The sequence below is a fragment of the Ranitomeya imitator genome, chromosome 1, assembly GCF_032444005.1.
Source record: "Ranitomeya imitator isolate aRanImi1 chromosome 1, aRanImi1.pri, whole genome shotgun sequence".
NCBI lineage: Eukaryota > Metazoa > Chordata > Amphibia > Anura > Dendrobatidae > Ranitomeya > Ranitomeya imitator.
The window spans coordinates 1,145,971,258-1,145,982,442 of record NC_091282.1 but is presented as its reverse complement, the minus strand read 5'-3'; positions in this window follow the sequence as shown (position 1 = coordinate 1,145,982,442).

Below are 11,185 nucleotides of genomic sequence, written 5' to 3'. Positions count from 1 at the left end.
GCCAATGCTCAACCTCCACTCTATTGACCATCTATGGGACTGCTGGATAAAGCGAGAAAAGGGATCGCTGGTTGTCCGTCTGATTGTTCCAATAGGTATTATCTACTGTGTTATGAGTAAGCCTTAAAGAATCCTCCCATCTATATCCTTTTTATAAAATGTGTATTATATACTGTACGTGCATGTAATGTACCTAACGCTGCTATCTCCGGTGCCTAGCAATGTTCTGCTCCACTTTTCCGTGACGTCACCACATTGCAGACACTCTCTGGATCACACTGCCCTCTGAGTGACCTGGAAGAGGCTTCCTCTGTGGATCCTCAGAATGAAGCTCCATAGATTTACATTATAAAGAGACTTCCAGCTCACACATAGTGTAGCGGAAGCCAGAGAGTCTGAAGAGCGGTGACGTCGCTGAGAAGAGCAGCACGGGGCTGGATAACAGAAATAGTATATTAATGTGACGCCCCAGGGTCCTGGTTGTCACAGTGGCATTGCTTTCTTCATGGGGAGAGTGATGCTACGTTTGGAAGCGATGAAAAATCTCTTCTATCAGGTCAGCATAATGCACACAAAATGTTCACACTCCAGGCCAGAAGGGGGAGCTCTGATCCTGCTTATGGGTGGCTCCCCTATATATATATAAATTCTGGTCTGGAGGGAAAGTCAGACAGTTAGTGCCGGACAGCAGACTGGAGCAGTCTGAGACAGAGAGATGTGTATGGGGCCGTCCAGCCAGAGTTGCTGCAGCTCCAGGATTGAGAGATACCAAAGGAAGAATAGTGTTAGTAAATGTGCAGGAGAGTGGAGCACAGGAGAGTGACATCTGGGAAGGATAGCTGTGACCGCCGAGCTACCTCCCTGGCAAAGCGCAGGCACCGGTAGCCGGAAGACAGTTGTGAGGGACTCTAAGACTTAGGCTGCCGTCACACTAGCAGTATTTGGTCAGTATTTTACATCAGTATTTGCAAGCCAAAACCCGGAGTGGAACAATCAGAGGAAAAGTATAATAGAAACATATGCACCACTTCTGCATTTATCACCCACTCCTGGTTTTGGCTTACAAATACTGAGGTAAAATACTGACCAAATACTGCTGGTGTGACGGCAGCCTTACAGCAGAAAACGGCAGGAGAGCTGGATTACATATCACCTGTCTGCCCTAATACCCAGGAGGCACAGTGACACATAGAGCCCGGGTCATGATAGAGACCCTGTAAAAAGGCTCGAGCCACCTGTCATAAGGGTTTGTGTCCCACCTTCATGGAGGACAGAGAGAACTGTGAGGACCTTGCCAGAAGCCATAGGCAGTAAGGGACTACAACATCACCGCGCTAACAGGAAGGCTTCTAACTCCACCTGGTAAAGGCGACTCTGAATTAGCTTCTAAGCCGGCCGGACCCTGCCTGTACCTGTGATATGGTGCCCTGAACTGCGGTTGCCTGAAGCTACAGTAAACCAGGTAAAGAGACTGCGAACCTGTGTCCTCCGTTCTTTACTGCACCACTCACCATCCTCATCTATACACCGGGAGCCCTGGGGATCTACATCACCCGTGGGAAGTTATACTATTTAGCTGCCATAACATCACCCCAGAGGACCCCTTTAAGCAGCGTCGGTCCCCACTGATCGAATACCACAGGTGGCGTCATGAACACAAACTTTATTCACCAATCCCCTTAAAGACCTTTCCCTTTAACATGGGCGCCCAGGGCCACGGACCGGGTCGCTGCCACCGTGACATCCCCCTGTAAATACCGGTCCCGGTACCGGGGCCCTCACGGCTCTGGCGGGCAACTCATTAACACACACACTACATTGCATATATATACACAGATTTAATTTTAAAAAATATATAGATGAGAGTTATTCTTTAAGCATCTGAACAAGTACAGCCGAATCTGAAGAGTAACCCTTGGGATATAATGAATCACCTCCCTCCACCTTTTAAGGGGGGGTTCCAAAACCATGACATATGTTATAAATAAGTTACAAGTGGAGAATAGGGCTGGTAAACATCACCATGACAAAAAAAGTTCAGATTTCGAACACTAGGACCAGTGTCATACGATTTTCATGTGAGTACAATTCAATTTTTCTCACCTAGCACCCGACTGCAATGAGATTTTAATATGAGCTTTCACATAGAGCAATTCTCTATGTCATTTATACACAGTTTACACACACATATATATATATATATACAGTACAGGCCAAAAGTTTGGACACACCTTCTCATTTAAAGATTTTTCTGTATTTTCATGACTATGAAAATTGTACATTCACACTGAAGGCATCAAAACTATGAATTAACACATGTGGAATTATATACTTAACAAAAAAGTGTGAAACAACTGAAAATATGTCTTATATTCTAGGTTTTTCAAAGTAGCCACCTTTTGCTTTGATGACTGTTTTGCACACTCTTGCCATTCTCTTGATGAGATTCAAGAGGTAGTCACAGGGAATGGTTTTCAATTCACAGGTGTGCCCTGTCAGGTTTAATAAGTGGGATTTCTTGCCTTATAAATGGGGTTGGGACCATCAGTTGTGTTGAGCAGAAGTCTGGTGGATACACAGCTGATAGTACTACTGAATAGACTGTTAGAATTTGTATTATGACAAGAAAATAGCAGTTAAGTAAAGAAAAACGAGTGGCCATCATTACTTTAAGAAATGGAGGTCAGTGAGTCCGAAAACATTGGGCAAACTTTGAAAGTGTCCCCAAGTGCAGTGACAAAAACCATCAAGTATATATATATACAGTGCCTTGCGAAAGTATTCGGCCCCCTGGAACTTTTCAACCTTTTCCCACATATCATGCTTCAAACATAAAGATACCAAATGCTAATTTTTGGTGAAGAATCAACAACAAGTGGAACACAATTGTGAAGTTGAACGAAATTTATTGGTTATTTTAAATTTTTGTGGAAATTAAAAAATTGAAAAGTGGGGCGTGCAATATTATTCGGCCCCTTTACTTTCAGTACAGCAGACTCACTCAAGAAGTTCATTGTGGATCTCTGAATGATCCAATGTTGTCATAAATGCCCAATGATGATAAATATGATCCACCTGTGTGTAATCAAGTCTCCGTATAAATGCACCTGCTCTGTGATAGTCTCAGGGTTCTGTTTGAAGCACTGAGAGCATCATGAAGACCAAGGAACACAACAGGCAGGTCCGTGATACTGTTGTGGAGAAGTTTAAAGCCGGATTTGGCTACAAAATGATTTCCAAAACTTTAAACAAGGAGCACTGTGCAAGCGATCATATTGAAATGGAAGGAGTATCGTACCTGTTATGAAAGGCAATTCAGTAACACAATGTACATAGCGATCAGAGCACATACAGTGATCTGACAATAACCCAAAATAATAGAACGAGCTCTGAGACGTGGAAACTCTGTAGACCGCAATTCCTGATCCTCTCCAAACACAACTAGAGGCAGCTGTGGATTGCGCCTAACGCTCCCTATGCAACTCGGCACAGCCTGAGAAACTAACTAGCCTGAAGATAGAAAAAATAAGCCTACCTTGCCTCAGAGAAATACCCCAAAGGAAAAGGCAGCCCCCCACATATAATGACTGTGAGTAAGATGAAAAGACAAACGTAGGGATGAAATAGATTCAGCAAAGTGAGGCCCGATATTCTAGACAGAACGAGGATAGGAAAGATAACTTTGCGGTCTACACAAAACCCTAAAGAAAACCACGCAAAGGGGCAAAAAGACCCTCCGTACCAAACTAACGGCACGGAGGTACACCCTTTACGTCCCAGAGCTTCCAGCAAAACAAATAGACAAGCTGGACAGAAAAAATAGCAACAAATAGCAAAGAAGCACTTAGCTATGCAGAGCAGCAGGCCACAGGAATGATCCAGAGAAACACAAGTCCAACACTGGAACATAGACAGGAAGCATGGATCAAAGCATCAGGTGGAGTTAAGTAGAGAAGCAGCTAACGACCTCACCAGATCACCTGAGGGAGGAAACTCAGAAGCTGCAGTACCACTTTCCTCCACAAACGGAAGATCCCAGAGAGAATCAGCCGAAGTACCACTTGTGACCACAGGAGTGAACTCTGCCACAGAATTCACAACAGTACCCCCCCCCTTGAGGAGGGGTCACCGAACCCTCACCAGAGCCCCCAGGCCGACCAGGATGAGCCACATGAAAGGCACAAACAAGATCAGGAGCATGGACATCAGAGGCAAAAACCCAGGAATTATCTTCCTGAGCATAACCCTTCCATTTAACCAGATACTGGAGTTTCTGTCTTGAAACACGAGAATCCAAAATCTTCTCCACAATATACTCCAATTCCCCCTCCACCAAAACCGGGGCAGGAGGCTCAACAGATGGAACCATAAGTGCCACGTATCTCCGCAACAATGACCTATGGAATACGTTATGTATGGAAAAAGAATCTGGAAGGGTCAGACGAAAAGACACAGGATTAAGAACCTCAGAAATCCTATACGGACCAATAAAATGAGGTTTAAACTTAGGAGAGGAAACCTTCATAGGAATATGACGAGAAGATAACCAAACCAGATCCCCAACACGAAGTCGGGGACCCACACGGCGTCTGCGATTAGCGAAAAGTTGAGCCTTCTCCTGGGACAAGGTCAAATTGTCCACTACCTGAGTCCAAATCTGCTGCAACCTGTCCACCACAGTATCCACACCAGGACAGTCCGAAGACTCAACCTGTCCTGAAGAGAAACGAGGATGGAACCCAGAATTGCAGAAAAACGGCGAAACCAAGGTAGCCGAGCTGGCCCAATTATTAAGGGCGAACTCAGCCAAAGGCAAAAAGGACACCCAGTCATCCTGATCAGCAGAAACAAAGCACCTCAGATATGTTTCCAAGGTCTGATTGGTTCGCTCGGTCTGGCCATTAGTCTGAGGATGGAAAGCCGAGGAAAAAGACAAGTCAATGCCCATCCTACCACAAAAGGCTCGCCAAAACCTCGAAACAAACTGGGAACCTCTGTCAGAAACAATATTCTCTGGAATACCATGCAAACGAACCACATGCTGGAAGAACAAAGGCACCAAATCAGAGGAGGAAGGCAATTTAGACAAGGGTACCAGATGGACCATCTTAGAAAAGCGATCACAGACCACCCAAATGACTGACATCTTTTGAGAAACGGGAAGGTCAGAAATAAAATGCATAGAGATATGTGTCCAAGGCCTCTTCGGGACCGGCAAGGGCAAAAGCAACCCACTGGCACGAGAACAGCAGGGCTTAGCCCGAGCACAAATCCCACAGGACTGCACAAAAGTACGCACATCCCGCGACAGAGAGGGCCACCAAAAGGATCTAGCCACTAACTCTCTGGTACCAAAGATTCCAGGATGACCAGCCAACACCGAACAATGAAGTTCAGAGATAACTCTATTCGTCCACCTATCAGGGACAAACAGTTTCTCCGCTGGGCAACGATCAGGTTTATTGGCCTGAAATTTTTGCAGCACCCGCCGCAAATCAGGGGAGATGGCAGACACAATTACTCCTTCCTTGAGGATACCCGCCGGCTCAGATAAACCCGGAGAGTCGGGCACAAAACTCCTAGACAGAGCATCCGCCTTCACATTTTTAGAGCCCGGAAGGTACGAAATCACAAAGTCAAAATGGGCAAAAAACAACGACCAACGAGCTTGTCTAGGATTCAAGTGCTTGGCAGACTCGAGATAAGTCAAGTTCTTATGATCAGTCAATACCACCACGCGATGCTTAGCTCCTTCAAGCCAATGACGCCACTCCTCGAATGCCCACTTCATGGCCAGCAACTCTCGGTTGCCCACATCATAATTTCGCTCAGCAGGCGAAAACTTCCTGGAAAAGAAAGCGCATGGTTTCATCACTGAGCAACCAGAACCTCTCTGTGACAAAACAGCCCCTGCTCCAATCTCAGAAGCATCAACCTCGACCTGGAACGGAAGAGAAACATCTGGTTGACACAACACAGGGGCAGAAGAAAAACGACGCTTCAACTCTTGAAAAGCTTCCACAGCAGCAGAAGACCAATTGACCAAATCAGCACCCTTCTTGGTCAAATCGGTCAATGGTTTGGCAACACTAGAAAAATTGCAGATGAAGCGACGATAAAAATTAGCAAAGCCCAGGAACTTTTGCAGACTTTTCAGAGATGTCGGCTGAGTCCAATCATGGATGGCTTGGACCTTTACCGGATCCATCTCGATAGTAGAAGGGGAAAAGATGAACCCCAAAAATGAAACCTTCTGCACACCAAAGAGACACTTTGATCCCTTTACAAACAAAGAATTAGCACGCAGGACCTGAAAAACCGTTCTGACCTGTTTCACATGAGACTCCCAATCATCCAAGGAGATCAAAATGTCATCCAAGTACACAATCAGGAATTTATCCAGGTACTCACGGAAGATGTCATGCATAAAGGATTGAAACACTGATGGAGCATTGGCAAGTCCGAACGGCATCACTAGATACTCAAAATGACCCTCGGGCGTATTAAATGCAGTTTTCCATTCATCGCCTTGCCTGATTCTCACCAGATTATACGCACCACGAAGATCTATCTTAGTGAACCAACTAGCCCCCTTAATCCGAGGAAACAAATCAGATAACAATGGCAAGGGGTACTGAAATTTAACAGTGATCTTATTAAGAAGGCGGTAATCTATACACGGTCTCAGCGAACCATCCTTCTTGGCTACAAAAAAGCACCCTGCTCCCAATGGCGACGATGACGGGCGAATATGCACCTTCTCCAGGGATTCCTTCACATAACTGCGCATAGCGGTGTGCTCAGGCACGGATAAATTAAACAGTCGACCTTTTGGGAATTTACTACCAGGAATCAAATTGATAGCACAATCACAATCCCTATGCGGAGGCAGGGCATCGGACTTGGGCTCATCAAATACATCCCGGTAATCAGACAAGAACTCTGGAACCTCAGAAGGGGTGGATGACGAAATTGACAGAAATGGAACATCACCATGTACCCCCTGACAACCCCAGCTGGACACCAACATGGAATTCCAATCCAATACTGGATTATGGGCTTGTAGCCATGGCAACCCCAACACGACCACATCATGCAGATTATGCAACACCAGAAAGCGAATAACCTCCTGATGTGCAGGAGCCATGCACATGGTCAGCTGGGTCCAGTATTGAGGCTTATTCTTGGCCAAAGGTGTAGCATCAATTCCTCTCAATGGAATAGGACACTGCAAGGGCTCCAATAAAAACCCACAACGTTTAGCATAATCCAAGTCCATCAAATTCAGGGCAGCGCCTGAATCCACAAACGCCATGACAGAATACGACGACAAGGAGCATATCAAGGTAACGGACAGAAGAAATTTTGATTGTACAGTACCAATGGCGGCAGACCTAGCGAACCGCTTAGTGCGCTTAGGACAATCAGAGATAGCATGAGTGGAATCACCACAGTAGAAACACAGCCCATTCAGACATCTGTGTTCTTGCCGTTCAACTCTGGTCATAGTCCTATCGCACTGCATAGGCTCAGGTTTAATCTCAGGTAATACCGCCAAATGGTACACAGATTTACGCTCACGCAAGCGTCGACCGATCTGAATGGCCAAAGACATAGACTCATTCAAACCAGCGGGCATAGGAAATCCCACCATGACATCCTTAATGGCTTCAGAGAGACCCTTTCTGAAAATGGCTGCAAGCGCAGATTCATTCCATTGAGTGAGCACGGACCATTTTCTAAATTTCTGGCAATATAGCTCTATCTCATCCTGAGCCTGACAAAGAGCCAGCAAATTTTTTTCTGCCTGATCTACTGAATTAGGCTCATCGTACAGCAATCCAAGCGCCAGGAAAAACGCATCGATATCACTCAATGCAGGATCTCCTGACGCAAGAGAAAATGCCCAGTCCTGAGGGTCGCCACGCAAAAAAAATGACGATCCTAACCTGTTGCGCTGAGTCACCAGAGGAGCGAGGTTTCAAAGCCAGAAACAGTTTACAATTATTCTTGAAACTCAGAAATTTAGTTCTATCTCCAAAAAACAAATCTGGAATAGGAATTCTCGGTTCTAACAAAGAATTCTGAACCACAAAATTTTGAATATCTTGAACTCTTGCCGTGAGCTAATCTACACATGAAGACAGACCTTTAATGTCCATTGTAACACCTGTGTCCTGAACCACCCAAATGTCTAGGGGAAAAAAAAGACAAATCACAGTGCAAAGGAAAAAAAATGGTCTCAGAACTTCTTTTTTCCCTCTATTGAGAATCATTAGTACTTTTGGCTTCCTGTACTGTTATGAAAGGCAATTCAGTAACACAATGTACATAGCGATCAGAGCACATACAGTGATCTGACAATAACCCAAAATAATAGAACGAGCTCTAAGACGTGGAAACTCTGTAGACCGCAATTCCTGATCCTCTCCAAACACAACTAGAGGCAGCTGTGGATTGCGCCTAACGCTCCCTATGCAACTCGGCACAGCCTGAGAAACTAACTAGCCTGAAGATAGAAAAAATAAGCCTACCTTGCCTCAGAGAAATACCCCAAAGGAAAAGGCAGCCCCCCACATATAATGACTGTGAGTAAGATGAAAAGACAAACGTAGGGATGAAATAGATTCAGCAAAGTGAGGCCCGATATTCTAGACAGAACGAGGATAGGAAAGATAACTTTGCGGTCTACACAAAACCCTAAAGAAAACCACGCAAAGGGGCAAAAAGACACTCCGTACCGAACTAACGGCACGGAGGTACACCCTTTGCGTCCCAGAGCTTCCAGCAAAACAAATAGACAAGCTGGACAGAAAAAATAGCAACAAATAGCAAAGAAGCACTTAGCTATGCAGAGCAGCAGGCCACAGGAATGATCCAGAGAAACACAAGTCCAACACTGGAACATAGACAGGAAGCATGGATCAAAGCATCAGGTGGAGTTAAGTAGAGAAGCAGCTAACGACCTCACCAGATCACCTGAGGGAGGAAACTCAGAAGCTGAAGTACCACTTTCCTCCACAAACGGAAGATCCCAGAGAGAATCAGCCGAAGTACCACTTGTGACCACAGGAGTGAACTCTGCCACAGAATTCACAACACATACCACTGCAAATCTACCCAGACCCGGCCGTCCCTCTTAACTTTCATCTCAAACATGGAGAAGACTGATCAGAGATGCAGCCAAGAGGCCCATGATCACTCTGGATGAACTGCAGAGATCTACAGCTGAGGTGGGACAGTCTGTCTATAGGACAACAATCAGTCGTACACTGCACAAATCTGGCCTTAATGGAAGAGTGGCAAGAAGAAAGCCATTTCTAAAAGATATCCATAAAAAGTGTCGCTTAAAGTTTGCAACAAGCCACCTGGGAGACACACCAAAATCAAACTTTTTGGCAACAATGCCAAACGATATGCTTGGCGTAAAGGCTACACAGCTCATCACCCTGAACACACTATCCCCACTGTCAAACAAGGTGGTGGAAGCATCATGGTTTGGGCCTGCTTTTCTTCAGCAGGGACAGGGAAGATGGTTAAAGTTGATGGGAACATGGATGGAGCCAAATACAGGACCATTCTGGAAGAAAACCTGTTTGAGTCTGCAAAAGACCTGAGACTGAGACGGAGATTTGTCTTCCAACAAGACAATGATCCCAAACATAAAGCAAAATGTTCAATGGAATGGTTCACAAATAAATGTATCCAGGTGTTAGAATGGCCAAGTCAAAGTCCAGACCTCAATCCAATCGAGAATCTGTGGAAAGAACTGAAAACTGCTGTTCGCAAATGATCTCCATCAAACCTCACTGATCTCGAGCTGTTTGCCAAGGAAGAATGGGCAAGAATTTCAGTCTCTCGATGTACAAAACTGATAGAGACATACCCCAAGCGACTTGCAGCTGTAATCACAGCAAAAGGTGGTGCAACAAAGTATTACGTTAAAGGGGCCGAATAATATTCCACGCCCCACTTTTCAGTTTTTGAATTTCCACCAAAATTTAAAATAACCAATAAATTTCGTTCAACTTCACAATTGTGTTCCACTTGTTGTTGATTCTTCACCAAAAATTTACATTTGGTATATTTATGTTTGAAGCATGATATGTGGGAAAAGGTTGAAAAGTTCCAGGGGGCCGAATACTTTTGCAATGCACTGTACATACAGCTCTGGCAAAAATTAAGAGTCCACTGCAAAATGTTTAGTTAGTCTGATTTTTCTCTTTATAGGTATGTTTTTAAGTAAAATGTAAATTGTACTGGCTTACTCGTTATTAAAATGGGAGACCCCACAAAAAATGAATAACCAGCAAATGCTAGGCAGACAGCTGCGGGCTGATATTAATAGCCTATGAATGGGCCATGGATACTGGCCCCCAGGCTATAAACATCAGCTAGAATGCGCCAATTCTGGCACTTTGCCTCGCTCTTCCCACTTGTCTTGGTGCGGTGGCAAGTGGGATGATAGTTGGGGGTTGATGTAACCTTTGTATTGTCAGGTGACAGCAAGTCAAGAAGTTAGTAATGGAGAGGTGTCTATAAGGTGACCCCTATACTACCCCATGGTCATATCGTATAAAAATACACTCTGAATAAAGTCATTTAATTGAAATAATGACACAGACTCCTTTAATCAATCTTAATTAAACCATACTCACATCAAAGCAAAAAAGGGGAGAAGCCAGCGCTGCCTAAGGTTAAGACGCAATACATAAAGTGCAAATGCACATATTAATTTCTAACTGTATTTTCAAAATGAGACATTTAGCAAACAATTGATCAATTCTTTGAGCCACCCCGCCTCTTCACGGCAATCTCATATTGGGGCAGTCCTACACTACGTTTTTTGTATTCGCTGTGCCATAAAGGCCTCCTAAATGAACTAAAAGCAAGACCACATTAAAAGCATGCTGTACCTGGAGCATTACTGAGTCACCCCCATGGCGCCAGAGTAGGCAAATTTCTAATTTTGATTCCTTGATCCTACAAGGGTCTTTGTTTTTGTCACACAAATAAATTTACTAGTTAACGAATATTTCTAGAGTCAGGATTCTTCCACACACTTCTTCATTACTCAATTCTTGCAGTTCTTGAATATTTAGGGTTAACTGGGCTGAGCATTGTCTAAGGGTCTCCTTCAAATGTCAGTGACTCCAGTACATGTGGTGACCGTTTTCACATGTAC